Genomic DNA, 21467 nt, shown 5'->3' on the forward strand with positions numbered 1-21467 from the left:
CAGAGAAAGGTAAGTGTGCATCTGGGGTTTGAGGACAGTGAAAGCTGAGTGTGCTGTGGGGATTTTGTTGGAGGTAGGGGCAAAGTAAGCTGTGTGTGTACAATGGAAAAGGGAGGCAGAGAAAGCAGTGTATGCCACAGGTATGGTGAAAGATGCAGTTTGAAGATGTGTCATGGGCAAAAGTAGGGGGCAGATGCAATGATAGCTGGGGAAAGGAAATAAAATGAGAGGTGAGGTGTGTGCTGGGGGGATGGAGAGTGCAAGGTAGGGTATTGTATATGAAAGAAGACTTTGAGGTAGAGCACTGCATGGGGACGGGGCCTTGGAAAGAGCATGGAGATCCCCCTCCAGTTCCTCGGGGATCCTCTCTAGACTCACAGGGATGAGAGTGGTTAGTTAAGGGCTCCCGTGGGTGTACTACTTTCCTCCAGGTCTAGCCACACTCGCTCTCTTTAGGTCGCCAGCAGCGTTCCTTCCTACACTTGGCCAGCGACTAACCCAGAAGTCTTCCACGTGACATGTTTTGCATCAGAGGGAAGCTTTCCCTCTGACATAAAATGCATCAGAGGGAAGGCTTCCAGGTTAGCCACTGGCAATGTGTAGGAAGGAACATAGCTGGCAGCCTGAAGAGAGTGAGTGCAGCTGGACCCGGAAGAAGGTAGTATACACCCATGGGAGCCATGTGGGAAGGGAGGGGAAAAGATGCCACATGGGCTGGGGGGATATGGGAAGCATAGGCATCCGAACAGGGTAACACAGGGGCCATGCCTCCCCCAAACAAAACAAAAAAATTGGTGGTTGAAGGCTCTACCAATTTCCCAACCTACCTCCTCCCTCTACACTGTAATTTTAAATCTTCAGGCAGTTGGCATCAGCAACAAGGTGAGCCTGCTGCCATCATCCTACCCCGAATCCTTCATTCTGCAGCATCCCACCTATGCGGGATCAGGAAGTTGCTGCAAAATGAAGACTTCTGGGGCATGCCCATGGCAGCTGGATTTCCTTGTTGCTGCTGCTGGCTGCCCTAAAATTTATAATTACAGCAGCCAGGGAGGAGATAGGTGGGGGAGTCAGATGCTGGTGAGAGAGAGAGGTTGTGCTACAGGATTCATCTGGCGGGAAAGAACATTTGCTACACGAGCTTGGGGGTGAGGAAGTGGGAAGGCAGGAAAGGGCAGATGCTTTTGAGGGGTGGGGGGTTGGGATGGACAGATGCTGCATGGGGTGGGGAGTTGGGAAGGCAGGGAATGACAGATGTGACATGGGCTGGGGTTTAGGAAGAGAAAGAAAAAGATGCACAGGTTGAAGTAGTGGGAACGGAGGGAATGAGATGCCTGTGAGGGAGGGAAGAGAAAGAGAGAATTGTTAGACATAGATGTTTGGAGTGGAAGGGAAAGAGAATGAGGGACATGATAGTGTCAGAGAGGAGGGAGAAATATTGGAAGCTATGATGGAGAGGGAAGAGTGAGATAGATGGAAAGGGATACAAGAGGTAGGAATGTTGAACATGGTGGAGGGAAGGGAGGAAGAGATGCAGAATGATGTTGGAGAGGGTTGGTTGATAGAATGAGAAATATTGGACATGGGGCTGGTGGGGAAAGGACAAAGATGCTATACAGGAAGAAGAAATGTTGCACATGACAGTAACGGGGGTAGGGGAGATGAGCCCTGGATCCCCCTTTCTCCTTTCCTACTCCCTTAGCAGCAAGAGAGGGAATGAAAGAGAGAGATGGTGAACAGTGAGAGAGAGGGACACGTTGCACAGGGGGGTGGTGGAGAGAGGAATAAATGGGGAAGACAGGAAAGCAGAAAAAAGAGAAATTGAGACTTGATGGAAAAATAAATCTCCAGACAACAAAAGTAAAAAAAATAAATAAATTATTGACTGAAATACACTAGCTTTCAGAAATGTATATAGCAGATGTCTTTGTATTCTATTCAATAGAAAAGGAAATGCATTTCTGGTTTTATTTCTCCAGTGTTGAAGTATTTGCTGACCCTTGCTGTAACTGGTGGTGATCCCCAAGCACCACCAACTAAGGACCTCCTCGAAAGGTGTCCAGATCTCCCTTCTACCACGCATAGCAGTCGCTGGCAGCATCCTCAAGCCACTGAGGTATCAATATCTGTGAGTTAGGGATGCTGCTGCTGCCTGCCAAGATTGGTAAAAGGGATTTTTGGCCACCTTCAAAGCAAATCTTCGGTTGACATAGCTTGAGGGTCCTCATCAACTGGTGTACTTATATTCTCTATTTAAATTAGAGGCTTTGGCAGAGACCCATTTACAAATAATGTATTCTTCCCAATTAATATTGCCAAATGAATAGTGTCTTTGCTTATTTGTAAATGGGTCTCTACCAGAGCCTCTAATTCAGTAGCATAATTCAGTGCCGGGCAAAATGATAGAAACAATTTTATAAAAAGAAAAATTGTGGAACACATAGACAAACATGATTTAATGAGATGAAGTCAGCTTGGGTGCAGCCGAGGGAGATCTTGCCTCACAAATTTGCTTGACTTCTTTGAAGGTGTGAATAAACATGTAGATAAAGGTGAGCCGGTTGATTTAGTGTATCTAGATTTCCAGAAAGCTTTTGATAAAGTTCTTCACGAGAGGCTGTTGAGAAAATTAAAGTTGTCATGGGATAGGTGGCAAAGTTCAGTTGTGGATTAGGAATTGGTTATCGGATAGAAAACAGAGGGTAGGATTAAATTGTCATTTTTCTCAGTGGAGGAGAGTAAACAGAGTGCCGCAGGGTTCTGTACTAGGACCGGTGCTATTTAACTTATTTATAAATGATCTGGAAATTGGAACACCAAGTGTCGTGATTAAACTTGCAGATGGCACTAAACTGTTCAAAGTTGTTAAAACGCATGCGGATTGTGAAAAATTGCAGGCAGACCTTAGGAAATTGGAAGACTGGACGTCCAAATGGCAGATGAAATTTAATGTGGCAAATGCAAAGTGATGCACATTGGGAAGAATAACCTGAATCACAGTTACCGGATGCTAGGGTCCACCCTTGGGATTAGCACCCAAGAAAAGGATCATCGACAAGGGGTGTCACTCAGTCACATTAAGTGGCCGAAATCCAAAGCACAGGCTAAGTTGCAGGCAGATCCTAAACCCCGCCCCCATAATAATACTAATTGTAACACCATTTTTCCATTCATTTTTCATATATACACACACAGTATAATCTTATAACACACAATGGTTAACCACAAAATTAAACTACACAAAGCACACTGTATGCTTCTTAACATTCATTCCTACCAGAACACAGATAATCCTAGATGCAAATATGGTATCAAAAATTAAAAGTACTTAATATATACAAACGAAACCCTAAGATTTCAAGACTCTGCATGCAATATAACCCCAGAGAAAAAGAAACAAATGCATTTCTTCCTGAACAGTGCAAAATATAGACAGCAGATGTAAATTCTCAAAATTGACACAATGTGATCACTAAATTGAAAATAAAATCATTTCCCCTACCTTTGCTGTTTCCCTCCCTCCATGCGGTGCCTCCCTCCAGCGGGTGTCTTACCTTCTGGCCGACTCCTGCCTGGCCGTTTTATGTGGCCTGCGATGCGATGTGGTGTTTCATTTCCAACCCCGGTGTTATCTTCTGGGCAGCTCCTCGTACATCCCACACCTCATCCAGAAGCATTCTCTCTGATGTTGCGACATCAGAGAAAAGGCTTCCAGTTTAGGTGCAGAAGGAAATATTTTTTCACTCAGAGAATAGTTAAGCTCTGGAACGCATTGACAGAGGTTGTGGTAAGTTTGGATAAGTTTCTGGAGGAAAAGTCCATAGTCTGTTATTGAGAAAAACATGGGGGAAGCCACTGCTTGCCCTGGATCGATAGCGTGGAATATTGCTACTCCTTGGGTTTGGTTGGCCACCTTGAGAACGGGCTACTGGGCTTGACGAACCATTGTTCTGACCCAGTAAAGCTAGTCTTATGTTCTTAACTACTTCTGAAGTTTATGGGAACAGATGGGAATGGAAAATATTGACAGGGATAGATGCGATTGCAGCAGGGACGGGTTTGATTTCTGTCCCCATACAACTCTCTACTTTGAGAGCAGACAAAATTAAGGATCTTGCTTGGAGTCGAAAAGAAAGCTACAGTTGGAGTGAAAGCCAGACTAAAGGAGTCAGCATCCTGGATATGGAAAAGGCAAGAAGGAATTTTAGCCCTAAAGATAAGGAAATTTTGTGCAAAAACACTGCAAATAATCCATACTGAATTTTCAAACATTGTGCCCCAAATTTCTTCAGGGGAAAGCAATATTGAAAAAAATGGAGTTTCTCTGTGTGTCCCAACTTGCTCCTCTGATTGGCTCCCCTGGCCTTAGGCATCTGAGCCAATCAGGGCCTTAGGTCTCTCCCCGTTCATCTCAGGATGCACCGGGAAGGGGAAGGCCTGCTATTTTGGAGTGGCAGGCCTGCGAGCAGGAGGGACTGGTCATCCATCCTGTCATCCTAATTTAGAGGTATGGATGAGGTTTGGGGGGTGGTTCATTGTAGGAGAAGGGATTGGGCATCCCTCCTGATTTCTGGTAAAGTGGGGAAGAGGAGGGGTTGGTTTGGGGGTGGGGGTCAGTTCATCGGGGGGGTTGCGGTGGCAGGAGGGATTGGGCATCCCTTCTATTTTGGTTTTGTGGGTCGTTTGGGGAGGGGGGTTACTCAGTTTAAAAAAAAAAATAAGGACAGATTTTGTGTGTGTGATACACACACACACACACACACACACACACACACACACATCATCTGTGCCGTTAGTAACAAAAAAGAAAAAAGTCCCAATAGCTGAGTGACAGGATGCTGCTTTGGCGCTTCCCCTGCCACTCAGCTGTTCGGACTTCCCCAAACCGGCTCCGCGCATGTATCAGTCGCTCTTTACAACAACTGATCAGAGTGGATTATGACGAATCTCCTTGAAAATCATTTGCATGCAAACTTGTTGGAACATCAGTCGTTTCAGAATCGGCCCACAGCGACCTGCCTGATCTTAGCGACCATGTTTTGTGCATCTAGCCCTAAATGTTTGAAGCAAACAAATTTATGGATCAACCTTTTTACTTCACTCCATCTTAGGCTGCCAGCCAGAATCAAACTAGAAAGATGGTTAGATAATTGCCAGTTCTTGTTTTGTTCTCACTCTTGCTTATTCCTTGGACTGAACTAGAGAATGACATGGGGAAAAAATTTGTTCCTGTCCCCATCCCGTTCCCGTGAGCTTGGCCCCGTCCCATCCCCGTGAGCTTGGCCCTGTTCCCGCAAACCATCTTATCCCATCCACACAAGCCTCAAATAGTTTTATACTGAAATTATTTTATTAAAGTAGAAAAAGAAATAATATGTTTATTTTATTAAGACTTGTTATACCGCTCTAGCATATCACAGAGCTAAGCAGTTTACAATGCAAATAATTTATGAAAGGAACTCAATTGAAGATCAGAAAGATAAAGATAAGTATTCAGTGAGGATGAAAATAAAGACTACATTAAAAAAATAGAAATAAAAATAAAGTAGGAGGTAACAAAAAGCATATATAATTACAATCAAGCTAAAATAGAAAAAATGAACATGAGATTTTAAAAAACCCAAAAACCTCAACATAAAACAGTCCTGAAGAAAATTAAGCTGGTCTCTGAAGTAGCCTGATATTGAACTGATCCGAAATCTCCTGAGGAAAAGAAGTTGGTGGCTGTGACTTGAAGCAGCTCAAAGCAGAACCCACCTCAACGGGCCAGAGTAGGAGGAAGCAGACCAACCAAGTGGAAAACGAGGCAAGCAGGCCCTGGCAGATGAGGCAGGCCAAGAAAGCCTCCCGACACCAACACCACTTGGACACCCAACACCCAGGCAGGTTCCAACAAATGAACCACCCCGCTGGTGAACTGGAGGAGGCAATGAAGGACGTATCCAGACAACAGCACTACAAGTTGTACCTACAGGGGAGTGGCATAGCATCCACCCGGCGACAAGACCATGCTCCGGAGGGAGGGAAGAAGCCAGCAGCACGGCCATCGGATACGGTGCAGTCCCTTTGCACGGTCCAGCAGCCCCCTCCCTATTGTGGTCTGGGTATCTCCCTCCCTCACTTCCCCTCTCCTTCGCTGGCAATTCTCCGAGCTGCCTGAGCCTTTCATCAAGTTGCGTGCGGCTACCCAAAACTTCTCCTCTGACACAACTTCCTGTTTCTGGTTGCGTCAGAGGAGAAATTTTAAGCAGCCACAACGCGACTTGTTTAAAGGCTCGACTGTGGGGAATCACGTGATGTAGTGAGCTTGGACCAATGCGTCTGTGTTGAGCTCCTGCTCCCCCAGGCCTTAACCGCCTTAATTTATTACTTGTTTATGCGCACTGGATTCTCTAAGCCAGGGTATAAGAACATAAGCAGTACCTCTGCCGGGTCAGACCAGAGGTCCATCCCGCCCAGCAGTCCGCCCCCGCGGCGGCCCAACAGGTCATGACCAGCCTTAATCACCAGAAGGGGCCCCCTTGCCCCCTAGGTTTCTCATCGAAGTCCTATCTTCCCATCAATGTCCTAACCCTCCGGCCTTGCACCTGCACGACCTGGTGAGCTGTCTATACTTATGCAACACCCCAGCACCTCCCTCAGTACCCCACGATCCCCTTTTCCCTCAGGAATCTGTCCAATCCCTGTTTGAATCCCTGTACTGTACTCTGCCGGATCACTTCCTCCGGGAGCGCATTCCATTTGTCCACGACCCTTTGGGTGAAGAAAAACTTCCTTGCATTTGATTTGAACCTATCTCCCTTCAGTTTCTCTGAGTGCCCCCTCGTACCTGTCGTCCCTTTTAGTCTGAAGAACCTGTCCCTGTCCACCCTCTCTATGCCCCTAAGTATTTTGAAGGTCTCTATCATATCCCCCCTGAGCCTCCTCTTTTCCAGAGAGAAGAGCCCCAGTTTATCCAGCCTCTCAGCATATGGGCAGTTTTCCAGCCCTCTTACCAGTTTCGTTGCCCTCCTTTGGACTCTCTCAAGAACTGCCATGTCCTTCTTGAGGTGCGGCGACCAATATTGAACGCAGTATTCCAGATGTGGGCGCACCATCGCTCGATACAGCGGCATGATGACTTCCCACGTCCTGGTTGATATGCCCCTCTTGAAGATGCCCAGCATCCTGTTGGCTTTCTTCGAGGCTGCTGCACACTGTGCGGATGGTTTCATGGATGGATCCACTAGCACACCCAAGTCTCTCTCAAGTCCGGTGTCTTCCAGCAATCTCCCCCCCATTTTATACTCGAACAACGGGTTCTTTTTCCCTATGTGCATGACCTTGCATTTATCTACGTTAAAGCGCATTTGCCATTTGTTTGCCCAGTCCTCCAGCTTATCGAGGTCCCTTTGCAGTTCCTCACACTCCTCCCTGGTCCTAACTCTGGCGCAGAGCTTGGTATCGTCTGCAAATTTTATAACCTCACACTTTGCCTCCGTTTCCAGGTCATTGATAAATATGTTGAAGAGTAGCGGCCCCAGCACCGATCCCTGCGGCACACCGCTCGTGACTCCCCGCCAGTCAGAATATTGGCCCTTTACTCCGACCCTCTGTAGTCTACCTGACAGCCAGTGCTTGATCCATCTGTGTACATCCCCGCCCACCCCGTGGTTCCACAGCTTCCTAAGCAGCCTTTCATGTGGCACCTTGTCAAAGGCCTTTTGAAAATCGAGGTAAATGATGTCTATGGGTTCCCCTTTGTCCACCTGACTGCTTATTCCCTCAAAGAAGTACAGAAGGTTTGTCAGGCACGACCTTCCCTTACAGAATCCGTGCTGGCTTGTCCGCAGTAGGCCATTTTTCTCGATGTGCTCGCAAATGCTGTCCTTGATCATTGCTTCCACCATCTTCCCTATAACTGAAGTCAGGCTCACCGGCCTGTAGTTCCCGGGGTCACCTCTCGATCCCTTCTTAAAGATAGGTGTGACATTCGCCAGTTTCCAGTCCTCTGGTACCTCTCCAGTTTTCAAGGATAGGTTGCAAACATGCTGGATTGCGCCCGCTATTTCCTGACTTAGTTCCTTTAGAACCCTTGGGTGGATCCCATCCGGTCCCGGTGATTTGCCGCTTTTCAGTCTGTCAATCTGCTTGAGGACATCCTCCCGACTTACCTCTATATGCCCCAATCTTTTGGCCTGCTCCCCACTCATGAGCTCCTCTGAGTCCGGTATATTGGACATGTCCTCGCTCGTGAAGACCGACGAGAAGAACGTGTTCAACCTCTCAGCTACCTCTTTATTCTCCTTAATCACTCCCTTCCTATCCCCATCGTCCAATGGCCCCACCTCCTCTCTCACTGGTTGCTTCCCCTTTACGTAACTGAAGAATGCCTTGAAGTTTTTCGCCTCCCTGGCCAGCCCCTCCTCGTATTTCCCTTTTGCTTTTCTAATCTCTCGGTGGCATTCCTTTTGGCATTTCCTGTGCTCCTGGTGATTTTCCTCCGTTGGATCCCTTTTCCATTTCCGGAAGGACACTTTCTTGTCACTGATTACCTTCTTTACTTCATGTGTCATCCAAACCGGGTCTTTTGACCGCTTGTTCTTGCGGCCTTTCCTGAAACTGGGGATGTACAGTTTTTGCGCTTCCTGCAGTGTGTCCCTGAGAAGGGTCCAGGCGCTCCCTACAGTCTCCATCCTAAAGCCGTTCCTGAGCTTCCTCCCCACCATTTTCCTCATAGCAACATAGTTCCCTTTCCTGAAGTTGAGCGCAGTCGTTGCGGTCCTCCCCACTATGGGTGACCCCCTTTCTAATGTGAATCTGATCACGTTGTGATCACTGTTGCCTAGTATTCCTCCCACTTCTACCCCTCTTGCAGGCCCCCCTAATCCGTTAAGGATGAGGTCAAGAGTAGCATCCCCTCGCGTCGGTTCCTTGACTAGTTGCTCCATGAAGCAGTCCCTCACAGCTTCTACGAATCCTGTTTCCCTCGTGGAGTTGGAGTATCCCGTACTCCAGTCTATCCCCGGATAGTTGAAGTCCCCCATCACTGTTACACTTTCAGTCCTGCATTCCTGTCTCAGTTCTGCTTCCAAGTCTTGTCCTATTGTTTCTGACGCACCAGGCGGGCGATAATACAGCCCCAGCTTTATGTCTGCACTCTTCTTTCCCGGCAATTTGACCCATAGCGATTCTAGCTCCTCTGCCTTTGTTGCCGTATCGATCCCAATCGAGTAGATATAGTCCTTTATATACAGCGCTATGCCTCCCCCCCTTCTTGTGGGTCCTGTCCCTCCTGTAGAGCTTGTACCCTGGCAGCGCCACATCCCATTGATTTTCCTCTGTCCACCAGGTTTCTGTAATTCCTATTATATCCAGGTCCTCCCCCTTGGCCATGACTTCCAGTTCACCCATCTTAGCCATGAGGCTTCTTGCATTTGCGTATAAGCACTGTAGGTCCCGGTGTTTGTCCTCCACCTCTGCCTTTACCTGGGCCGCCTTCCCTTGGGTCTCGGGCCGTTTTCCCGCTCCCGGTGCCTCTGCTGTGCCCTCCGCCTTTACCCTCGCAACTCTCTTCCTCCCCATGTCCCCTCCACCCCACCTCCCCGCTTTTCCCCGGGGAGTACCAGCCCCCTCCTGTGCTATCGTCCCCTGGGCCTTGGTTTGTTCCCCCTTGCCTTGTGTCTCCCCTTTACCCTGTGGCTCCACCTTATTGCCTTCTGTTTTCACCCTGGTGCCATCTTGTCCTCCTGAATCCCCTGTTTTCCTCTTCCCCTTAGACTTCTCCCAGCAAGTTGCTGTTACCTGGTGTTTCCCTCGCTGTCTGATCGCGAGTTCCATCGGACCCCCGTCCTCCTCCCTGCAGTCAGCCCATTCAGCATCTTTTCTTGATACTGCTGTCCGAAGCGTCATCAGGTCAGCTGTCGGCTTTCCCCCTCTCTATAGTTTAAAGCCCTCTCGATCTCCTTCTTTACGTTGGCTGCTAGTATCTCCCTCATAAATGTTTGGTATTTGAAACCTGGCAAGTTTGGAACGCGAGGCATGATGAGCTGTCTGACCCTGAGTCCTAGTCACTCCTAGTAAACTTGATTTGCCTCCTGTTTGTGATCGCTGTCGTGTCTGTATATGATGGAGAGGTGAGGAAAAAAGTCTATTAAAATAATCGGAACTGTAATGGAGTGGGGAGCTGACTGCTGCTTACCGTTTGAGCTTTTATAAAACTCATGAGTAGATAAATGAAAAAGCCTCAGCTCCACCATTCCATCGCTGTAGTATCTTATTACTGCGGGAAGAAATTACGTGCTGACAGTTTGAGGGCAGGTGAAGTCAGCTGATTTCCAGCTTCACTGTTCGCAATGTGAGTTTACTGCAGACAAAAAAAGAGGGAGATTGTCACTGTTGATACACAGCCACTGAACATAACAGATGATAAAGAGATGAGAGGAAGTTTTTTTTTAATTATTTAAGCCTAACACTGAACAAACTGGCTGATAAGAAACGGCCATTGACAGATTTGAAAAATAGGCAGGTGAAATTACTTATCACTTATCTGTGCACACCATACTTTTTAAATAGAGGTGGTTTCCTCGTATTGATAAATATAAAAATCTAGATTTTCTTAAGTCCAGATTAGCTCCAAATCGTCCCGTAAGGAGAAGGACAAGGATAAATCGCAGCAACTGTCAAACATGGTGAGTCCTTCAGGGGATTTGGTAACTTTAATGTCTCTTGATTATGTAAAGGAGCTCACTGAGACGGTTGTACATGCGCTGGATCTCCACCTTATACAAATTTCCAACCAATTGACTAAGATGGAGGCACTTTTTCTGATCTTTCACGCAGAACAGGGAAACTTGAAGTACAGGTGGCAGATATCGAGGACTCAGTGGAAACGGCCTCAGAAACTGTGGAGTCCCTGCGGGAGCGATTGCGCTGTCAGGAGGAGAAACTTGATGATTTGGAGAATCGTTCCCAAAGAGACAATGTACATATTATCCCAGGACAAGCAGACAGGTATTCTCACTAATGGGTGACGTGATCCAACAGAGCCCCGATGCGGACGCTTTTTTGATGAAAACTCGAAGTTTCGAGTCGCCCGCATCGCGCATGCGCGAGTGCCTTCCTGCCCGATGCACCGGACGTGTCTCCTCAGTTCTTACTTTTCCGCAGAGCCGAGAAGTCCGTCTTCGACTCTCTGCGCAAAGTTCCTTCGCTTGTACCTTCTAAGTCCGCGGTTTTGATTTTAATTGATCGTAATCGCTGATTTTCATCTTGTTTTATTGTTTGTTTTTTTAAAAAAAAAATTTCTTTGTACCGTTCGACCGGGCAGGCCACATGGCCACAGCCCCGCGGCTTCGATTTTGTGGCGGAGCTTTTTCGGCCTATGTCCTGGCCTATCACCGGTTTTTAAAAGTGTGACAAGTGCCAACGCGCGATTTCGCTAACGGACCCTCAACGACACTGTGTTCAGTGTCTCGGGCCTGAACACATCCCGAAATCATAGAAACATAGAAAGATGACGGCAGAAAAGGGCTACAGCCCATCAAGTCTGCCCACTCCACTGACCCACCCCCTTAAGTCTATACCCTAGTGACCCTATTCCTTATCTTCATCCTCGTAGGGATCCCACGTAGGTATCCCATTTATTCCTAAAGTCTGGGACGCTGCTGGCCTCGATCACCTGCACTGGAAGCTTGTTCCAATGATCTATCACTCTTTCCGTGAATAAGTACTTCCTGGTGTCATCATGAAATTTCCCTCCCCTGAGTTTGAGCGGATGCCCTCTTGTGGCTGAGGGTCTTTTGAGAAAGAAAATATCATCTTCCACCTCGACACGTCCCGTGATGTACTTAAATGTCTCAATCATGTCTCCCCTCTCCCTATGTTATTCGAGAGTGTAGAGCTGCAATTTGTTCAGTCTTTCTTCGTATGAGAGACCCCTGAGCCCCGAGACCATCCTGGTGGCCTTCCGCTGAATCGATTCAATTCTGAGCACATCTTTACGGTAATGTGGCCTCCAGAATTGCACACAGTATTCCAGATGAGGTCTCACCATGGCTCTGTACAGCGGAATTATAACTTCAGGCTTCCGGCTGACGAAACTTCTCTTGATACAACCCATTATCTGTCTTGCCTTAGATGAAGCCTTCTCCATTTGAGTGGCAGTTTTCATGTCTGCACTGATGATTACTCCTAAATCTCGTTCTGCTGTAGTCCTAGTTAAAGTTTCTCCATTCAAGGTGTAAGCTCTGCATGGATTGTCTCTTCCGAGGTGCATGACCTTACATTTCTTGGCGTTGAAGCCTAGCTGCCAGGTCGAGGACCAACTTTCTAATGTAAGAAGGTCCTGTACCATAGTATCCCGTAGATTGCATTCACTTACTATATTACATAGTTTAGCGTCATCAGCGAATAATGTTATCTTACCTTGAAGCCCTTGAGTCAGATCACCTATGAATATATTGAAAAGGAGTGGACCCAGCACTGAGCCCTGCGGCACTCCGCTGGTCACCTCTGATGTTTTAGAGAGGGTACCGTTAACCACCATCCTCTGAAGTCTGCCGCTTAGCCAATCATTGACACATGCAGTTAGCGTGTCTCCTAAGCCCATCGATTTCATCTTGCTCAGCAGCCTGCGGTGTGGGACGCTGTCAAAGGCTTTGCTGAAGTCCAGGTACACGACGTCCAAGGACTCTCCCAGATCCAACCTTCTTATTATCCAATCGAAGAAGCTGATGAGATTGGATTGGCAGGATCTACCCTTGGTGAATCCATGTTGACTGGGATCCCGTAGACTCCCCTCATTCAAGACCATGTCTAATCTACGTTTAATTAGTGTTTCCATGAGTTTACACACTATTGATGTGAGACTCACCAGTCTATAGTTTGCAGCCTCTGCCTTGCAATCCTTTTTATGCAGAGGAATGACATTAGCTGTTTTCCAGTCCAAGGGAACTTTCCCCGTACTAAGTGAGAGATTGAAGAGCACGGCCAACGGTTCCGCCAGGACGTCGCTCAACTCTCTGAGCACTCTTGGGTGCAAATGGTCCGGTCCCATGGCTTTGTTCACCTTGAGTTTTGTCAGTTCACTGTATACGTCTCCTGGTGTGAACTCAAAATTCTGAACGGGTCCTCCGCGATTTGCTTTGCCTTCAACTGTGGACCGTGTCCCGGTGCCTCGCAGGTGAAGACTGAGCAGAAGTATTCATTCAGTAGTTCGGCTTTATCGGAATCCGCTTCCGCGTAGTTTCCGTCCGGTCTCCTAAGGCGTACTACCCCATCTGTGTTCCTTTTCCTATTCCTATCACTGAAGAGGGATTTGTCCCCTTTCTTAATGTTTTTCGCCAGAGTTTCTTCCACTCAAAGTTTGGCCTCCCTAATTACCGTTTTGACTGCTGCAGACCTGGTCTTATATACCAACTTAGCTTCTCTTTTCTTCGTACGCTTGTAGGATAGAAATGCTTTTTTTTTTCTTCTTAATGAGGTGCGAGATCTCCTTGGTGAACCATTGGGGTTTATTGTTTCTTTGCCGTTTATTTACTGATTTTATGTAGTGGCTAATCGCTTCATGTAGAGTTGATTTCAGGGTTGACCACATAGTTTCCACATTGGTCTCCGCTTGGTCCCACAGCGTCCGATGGACGAAGTTTCCCATGCGTGCGAAGTCGGTGCCCCGGAAATTTAGTACCTTTGTTTTAGTGTTTGACCTAGGGAAGCCTTTACTAAGGTTGAACCATACTATGTTGTGGTCGCTGGAGGCTAGCGTATCTCCTACCGAGACCTCTGAGACGCTTTCCCCGTTGGTGAGTACCAAGTCGAGGATCGCCTGGGCCCTATTGGGCTCCGTAACCATCTGTTTGAGACGTGCTCCCTTTATGGAAGTTAATAGCCTCCTGCTGCCGCTAGTTGTTGCTGAAAATGTGTTCCAGTCTACATCAGGCATGTTGAAGTCCCCTAGCAGTACAGCATCGCCCTGTAGAGTGATATTTTCTATGTCTTCAATTAATTCTGCGTCCATGTCTTCCAGTTGTCTTGGGGGTCTGTATACCACACCAAGATACAGGCATTTTTCTCTGCCTCTTGCCAGGTTTACCCAGAGGGACTCCCCGGTGTACTTGGCATCTGTGATCCTGGCGGTTTTGATGTCCTCTTTAATGTATAGTGCTACCCCTCCACCTAACCTGCCCTCTCTGTCCTGACGAAGTATATTGTAGCCCGGTATAGCCATATCCCATCCATGTGAGTCCATGAACCAAGTTTCGGATATCGCCACCACATCCAGGTCGGTATTCCTTATTTCAGTTTCCAGTTCCAGAATTTTATTGCTTAAACTTTGTGCATTAACATACATGGCCCTCCATACCTTGTGTTTGCTAAATCCCTGTGAGGTGTTTCCTTCCTGTGTCTGTGTGACTCCTAGAGAACTGTTTGCAATGTGGGTTCTTACCTCGGACATGGGAGCATAGTGTCGACTCACCTTATCAGGATAGTTCCTTTCTGCACCAGTATGTGAGTGGGTACTCTCCCCCGACTTACCTAGTTTAAAGCCCTACGAAGCAGGCGGGCTAGTTGATGTCCAAAAACATTCTTACCTCTACTGGTCAGATGGAGTCCGTCTGGTACCTGAAGTCCTTGTAACGCGTCTCCATGATGTAGGAATCCGAAGTTCATATCCCTGCACCATCCCTGTAGCCACTCATTAGTCCTCCGGATACATTCATCTCTGGCTATGTCCTTGCCTCTAACTGGAAGGATTGATGAGAAGACCACCTGCGCTCCTGTCCGCTGCAGCCTCTCTCCCAGGGCTCCGAAGTCTTTGGTGATGGTCTCCGGGGTGTTCCTGGCAGTGTCGTTTGTTCCTATGTGGACAAGAAGCATCGGAAAGTGGTCTTGGGGCGTGAGTAGTTTATCAAGACTGGTGGTGACGTCCCGTATCCTGGCTCCAGGCAGACAGCAAACCTCCCTCGATTGTATATCCGGTCTGCAAATTGGTCCCTCGGTGCCCCTCAGCATGGAGTCCCCAATGACTATTACTCTGCGCCTCTTCTTTGGGGGGATTCGGTCAGTAGATGGAGCTGTGTGTTGGGCCGGCTCCTGTTCATCGGTAGTTCCTTCCTGAAGAATCTGGAATCTGTTCCTCAGGGTGAGATGAGGGCTGCCCTATTGGGGAAAAAAAGAAGGAGATGAAGAGATTGAAAAAGGGGGGGGGCATCTCCTATGTTTGCCTGCGGAAGAGGTCACCAGCTGCCAGGAGTCAGTGCCGCCAGCCATTTCCTGTATTCCAATTGTTGGTTTCAAAGCTGATGATTTGGGTGTCTCGAGGATGGACTTGTCGTGGGCCTGCTCTGTGGTTTGGGACAGCTCCTGGGCAACTTCGTCGATGTAGGCCTCGTCCTCTCGGATGCTTCTCAGGCGTTGCACCTCCTCCCTGAGGCTCCTCAGTTCCTTCAAGAGGGCTCCATCCAGCTGAGCGGCCTCCTCAGTCTCTTCTGTCTGCGTGGAGACTGTAGTGTAACGCCAGGGGATGGCCTCGGTCTGCACGGAGACCTCTGTCCACCGTCCCGGGTCCTCCTCCATCTGCACGCAGTCCGTGGTCGCCTACTGGATCCCCATGGTGACTGGAATGCTGGTCTTGATAGTAGACTTGGCGCTTCTAGTCCTCCCTGCCATTTCCAAGGTCTGCCTGTCAATAAATTAGAGAATTTGAGGGAAAAAAAAAAGATTAGAAAATCTATCTGAGAGTTGGTGCGAGATTTTGAAAGATTAGGGTGTCTGAGATCTGGAAGATTGAGGTGTCTGAGAGGTTTAAGAGATAAGGATATCCGAGAGGGTGGTTGTCTGTGAGCTAGTATGAGAGTTGTACGATGAGGGTGAAGGGATAAAAGGATAGGTTGAGTGAGAGGTTTGCTTGCTGCTCTAAGATATCCTTATTAAGTGTAGTTTGGCTCTACTTAAGGCTCTTCGCCGTGTGCCGAACGGCTGTGTGTCCTCTGTATCTGCTGTGTGTCCTCTGCGCCTGCTGTGGTCTCCTTCAGTGGTGGCTTGTCCCTTCTCAAGGTCCTACGCAAAGGCGCTCTCGCTAAGGCGAGCGCCTTTGACGCTCGCCGAACAACTGGGCGCCGTTGGCCCCTCCCCTTTTAAGGAGGAGCTCCGGTTCTGCTCTGGTGACGTCGGAGGGGTGGGCGGAGCTAACTCGCCGCTGCCCCTCACTGTCTCCTGCTTCTCCCTCTGCCTCGCGGCTCTCCTCTACCTTGCGGTTCTCCTGCCTCCCGACTCTCCCTGGGCAGTGATCGCTCCTTACTTCTCTCCTGCTGCCCTGCTCTCCCCGCAGTGATCGCCGTTGGCCCCTCCCATTTTAAGGAGGAGCTCCGGTCCTGCTCTGGTGACGTCGGAGGGGTGGGCGGAGCTAACTCACCGCTGCCCCTCACTGTCTCCTGCCTTCTCCCTCTGCCTCGCGGCTCTCCTCTACCTTGCGGTTCTCCTGCCTCCCGACTCTCCCTGGGCAGTGATCACTCCTTACTTCTCTCCTGCTGCCCTGCTCTCCCCGCAGTGATCGCCGTTGGCCCCTCCCATTTTAAGGAGGAGCTCCGGTCCTGCTCTGGTGACGTCGGAGGGGTGGGCGGAGCTAACTCTCGCCGCTGCCCCTCACTGTCTCCTGCCTTCTCCCTCTGCCTCGCGGCTCTCCTCTGCCTTGCGGTTCTCCTGCCTCCCGACTCTCCCTGGACCTTGCTCCACACTCACTGCACGTGCTTTCAAGCGCTGTTGCGTCCTGTGGGAATCGCTCTTCATGGATTCCTCGACGGAGCCGTCGACCTCAAAGGGACCCGCATCTTCGACATCATCCGCAGCCCCACAGTCTTCTTCCTCTGCGGCGCCGAGTCTCATCAAGCCCGCCTCGTTTGTCCCAGCTCAGACCCCCAGCGCCTGCTGCGATGCCTTCCTCAACCTCCTCAGGTCAGGTAACCCAGCAGCCAATTCCCCCAGTCGTGTTGAAAGTGCCCAAGGCTTCGAAGTCCAAGCACTCACACGCTGCTCCGAGGTAACGCGAGGCCCACGCAGGTGGTCCCATTTCAGATGCGGATCCATCCTTGCCGGCCTTGTTCCAGACTATGCTACAGAAGCACTTCATCGAGCTCTTTACCACGATGGGGCCTCAGCTTCTCTCCCAAATCCAGCCCAGGCACACGGAAGCCTCCCGCGAGGTCGAGCCACCTCTAGTACCTCAGAGGGGAACACACTCTCAACAGGGAGCAGAGTCTCTGCGAGTGTCTGGTCTGGCAACAATGGATGCATCGCAAGGAGCAGAGTCTTTGCCCATGCCACCTCTGGAACCAATACACTCGATGCAAGGAGCAGAGTCTTTGCGAGTGCCTCCGTTGGAGCCGATTCACTCGATGCAAGGAGCATATTCTTTGCGAGTGCCTCCGTTGGAGCCAATTCATTCAATGCAAGGAGCAGAGTCTTTGCGAATGTCTCCATTGGAACCGATCACCTCGACGGGGTTCGAGCCTCTATGGCAGCAACCCCTGCTTCGATCGACCGCTTCCAGCCCCATCCACTACCTGGGGGCCTCAACGAAGCCTGCCTCACCCCGTCCATCCAGGCCAACCTCTCGACACTGATCGAGGCATTCCTCAAGGCAAACATCCAGGCACGCCTCGCCTCGGCGGGAACAGGCATACCTGGACTATTCACCTCCACCGATGCCAGAACTCAAGGACACAATGGGATCCTTCTCACCATCTCGATCCCTGTCCCCAGCGGAACCGGAAGCCTCGACCTCATCGAACCCATCAAGGAGCCAGGCAACGGCAGACCAACTGTCCTTCTCCTCGTTCCTCCGACAGATGGCTGAGGACATGGATATACCATTGGACATGGGTTCCAAATTCTCAAAGGAATACCTGGAGACTATGCGCCTCCCTCAACCACCCGCTGAGTCCCTTAAGCTTCCGTTGCACAAGCTTCTGGACCAGACCTTTGCTCGATGCCTCGAGACACTTTACTCCATCCCTGCTGTCCCAATCAAACTGGACACCAGGTACCGCACGGTCCATCGCAAAGGGTTCGACAACTCTCACCAGTCCCTGTTAGTGTAGTCGTCATTGAAGCGATCCCATCCCTCCCAGGTCTATGCCGCCATCCCACCTGGCAGAGAAGGAAAAACCATGGACCGATTCGGCAGGAGAGTGTACCAGAACTCTATGATGGCCTCGAGAGTTCTGAACTACAACTTCCACTTCACAACATACTTGGAGTTCCTCCTATCGGTATTCCAGAAGTTTATGCCCTATGTGGACACGAGCGCACACTTCGAGTACCAAGAAGTGTTGGCCTCGCTATCCCATCTCGGGGTACAGTTGATGCAGTCCTCGTACGATGCCTTTGAGCTTGCGGCTCGGGCAACAGCGTGCTCAGTGGCCATGCGCCAGCTGACATGGCTGAGGACCATCGACATGGATCCCAACCTCCAGGACAGGCTCGCAAACATTCCCTGCGTTGACACCAACCTCTTCGACGAATCCATCGAGATGGTGACCAAGAAGCTATCAGACCATGAACAATCCTTCCAGTCCATCCTACGTCTGAAACCCAGGCCTGCTTCTCCTCACCAGCCTCGCCCGCTGTTGGTATACCAGCGGTGCTACCCTCCAAAACAGGCTCCCCCCAGCAGAAAGCCTATGAAGAGACAGCACCCGCAGAAACACCAGCATAAGCCTCAGCCACCGGCTGCACCTAAGGCCCCCCAGCCCTTTTGACTGTCTCAAAGAGAACATTTCCTCCATCGTCCTCCCTTTCTCAGTAAATCCACCCATCGGAGGCCGCCTCCTTCATTTCTACCACCGATGAACGACTATCACCACAGACCTCCGGGTTCTCTCCATCATAAAAGAACGATACTTCCTTCAGTTCCACCAAGCTCCTCCGGAGCACCCTTCCAACTTGACCCAGACCGCCCATCTTCTTCAGGAAGCCCAGGCCTTGTTACAGCTGGGGGCTGTAGAACCGGTCCCCCAGGACCAACAGAACAAGGGGTTTTACTCCCGATACTTCCTTGTTCCAAAGAAGTCGGGCGACCTGCGACCCATCTTGGACCTCAGGGTACTCAACAAATATCTGGTCAAAGAAAAGTTTTGCATGCTGACCCTGGCATCATTGTACCCCCTCTTCGAGCAGAATGACTGGTTATGCTCTCTGGATCTCAAGGAGGCCTACACTCACATTCCAATTCATCCAGCCTCCCGTCGATATGATTCAGGGTGGGACACCTTCACCTCCAATACCAAGTGCTACCCTTCGGCCTGTCCTCATCACCCAGAGTCTTCACCAAATGCCTGGTTGTGGTGGCCGCAGCACTAAGGAGCCATGGCCTCCAGGTGTTTCCTTACCTGGACGATTGGCTCTTCAAGGAATCCACATCTCAGGGAGCTGCTCTCGCGATCCAGAAGACAATTTGGTTATTACAACATCTGGGATTCGAGATCAACTTCCCCAAATCCCACCTGCAACCTTCCCAGACTCTTCCCTTCATTGGAGCAATTCTGGATACTATCCAACTCAGAGCGTTCCTCCCGCCCCCACGCAGAGATGCTCTCCTTCATCTCTGCCACTCAGTATCCTCTCGCACGTCCATCTCAGCGAGACAAATGATGGTCCTTCTAGGCCACATGGCCTCTACAGTTCACGTGATTCCACTTGCCAGATTTCACCTCAGGATTCCCCAATGGACCCTGGTATCCCAGTGGTCCCAGACGTCCGACCCTCTGACTCGCATCATCCGGGTCACTCCTGCTCTACAACAGTCTCTTCTCGCTGGTGGATGCTCTCCTCCAATCTATCCAGAGGCTTGTTATTCCACACCCCCACCACCAGAAAGTCCTCATGACCGACTTGTTGACTTATGCCTGGGGGGCCCATCTGGACGGCCTCCGCACCCAGGGTTACTGGACCATCACGGACCGCCAGTGCCACATCAATCTCCTGGAACTCAGGGTGATCTTCAACGCTCTCCAGACCTTTCAACATCTCCTTCGCGACCAGGTTGTCCTCATTCGCACAGATAACCAGGTCGCCATGTACTATGTGAACAAGCAGGGAGGCACGGGATCGGCCTCCCTCTGCCAGGAAGCTCTGAAGGTGTGGGATTGGGCGACTCGCAACATAACACCTTCCTCAGAGCGGTCTACATCCAGGGGGCGGACAATGCCTTAGCAGACAGCCTGAGCTGTCTTCTGCAACCTCACGAGTGGACCCTCAATTCCACGCCCCTGCATCATATCTTCTCTCTATGGGGGACCTCTCAGATAGACCTCGTTGCAGCCCCCCACAACTTCAAACTGCCCCACTTCTGCTCCAGGATCTACACCCCTCAGCGCCTCGAGGTAGATGCATTCCTCCTGGACTGGACGAATCTCTTTCTATATGTGTTTCCTCCATTTCCTCTCATTCAAAAGACTCTAGTCAAGCTGAAGTCAGACCATGCCACCATGATCCTGATTGCCCCACGGTGGCCCAGACGACCTTGGTACTCCCTTCTACTTCAACTCAGCAGCAGGGAGCCATACCTTCTACCAGTCTTTCCATCTCTGCTTACACAGCATCAAGGATCTCTGCTTCACTCCAGCCTGCAGTCTCTACACCTGACAGCTTGGTTCCTCTCAACGTAACCCCTCTCCAGTTTTCTCAACCTGTGAGAGATGTCCTGGAAGCTTCAAGGAAGCTCGCTACTAGACAATGCTACCACCAAAAGTGGACAAGATTTTCTGCTTGGTGTTTTTCTCATCATCATAAGCCAAAACACTCCTCCTTGTCTTCAGTCTTGGATTATCTTTTGCACCTTTCTCATTCTGGTCTCAAGTCTACATCGATACGAGTCCATCTTGGTGCAATTGCTGCTTTCCATCAGCCTCTTCAAGGGAAACCTCTCTCTGCTCATCCGGTGGTTTCCAGATTCATGAAAGGACTCTTCCATGTCAAACCTCCCCTCAAACCGCCTCCAGTGGTTTGGGACCTCAATGTGGTTCTTTCTCAGCTTATGAAACCTCCATTTGAACCTCTTCACAAGGCTCACCTGAAGTATCTCGCTTGGAAAGTGGTGTTTCTCATTGGTCTCACTTCTGCCCGAAGAGTCAGTGAGCTACAAGCCTTAGTTGCGGACCTGCCTTTTACAGTATTCCATCATGACAAGGTGGTTCTCCGCACACACCCGAAATTCCTTCCTAATGTTGTCTCAGAATTTCATCTCAACCAATCCATCGTCCTGCCAGTGTTCTTTCCGAAGCCACACTCTCACTCTGGAGAATCTGCCCTTCATACTCTGGACTGTAAGCGTGCTTTAGCTTTCTACCTAGAACGCACCAAACCTCTCAGATCTGCTCCTCAACTTTTCATCTCCTTCGATCCGAACAAGTTGGGACGCCCCATTTCCAAGCGCACCATCTCCAACTGGAGGGCGGCTTGCATCTCATTCTGCTATGCCCAGGCTGGAT

At 49.7% G+C, this 21467-nt stretch overlaps 1 protein-coding gene across 4 annotated transcripts in view; it reads left to right on the forward strand.

Moving 5' to 3' along the window:
* Window positions 1-21467, forward strand: part of TDRD7 (tudor domain containing 7) — a 719490-nt gene that overhangs the window by 529474 nt on the left and 168549 nt on the right. The window lies entirely within an intron of this gene.

This window comes from Geotrypetes seraphini, chromosome 1 (genome assembly GCF_902459505.1).
Source record: "Geotrypetes seraphini chromosome 1, aGeoSer1.1, whole genome shotgun sequence".
Taxonomy (NCBI): Eukaryota; Metazoa; Chordata; class Amphibia; order Gymnophiona; family Dermophiidae; genus Geotrypetes; species Geotrypetes seraphini.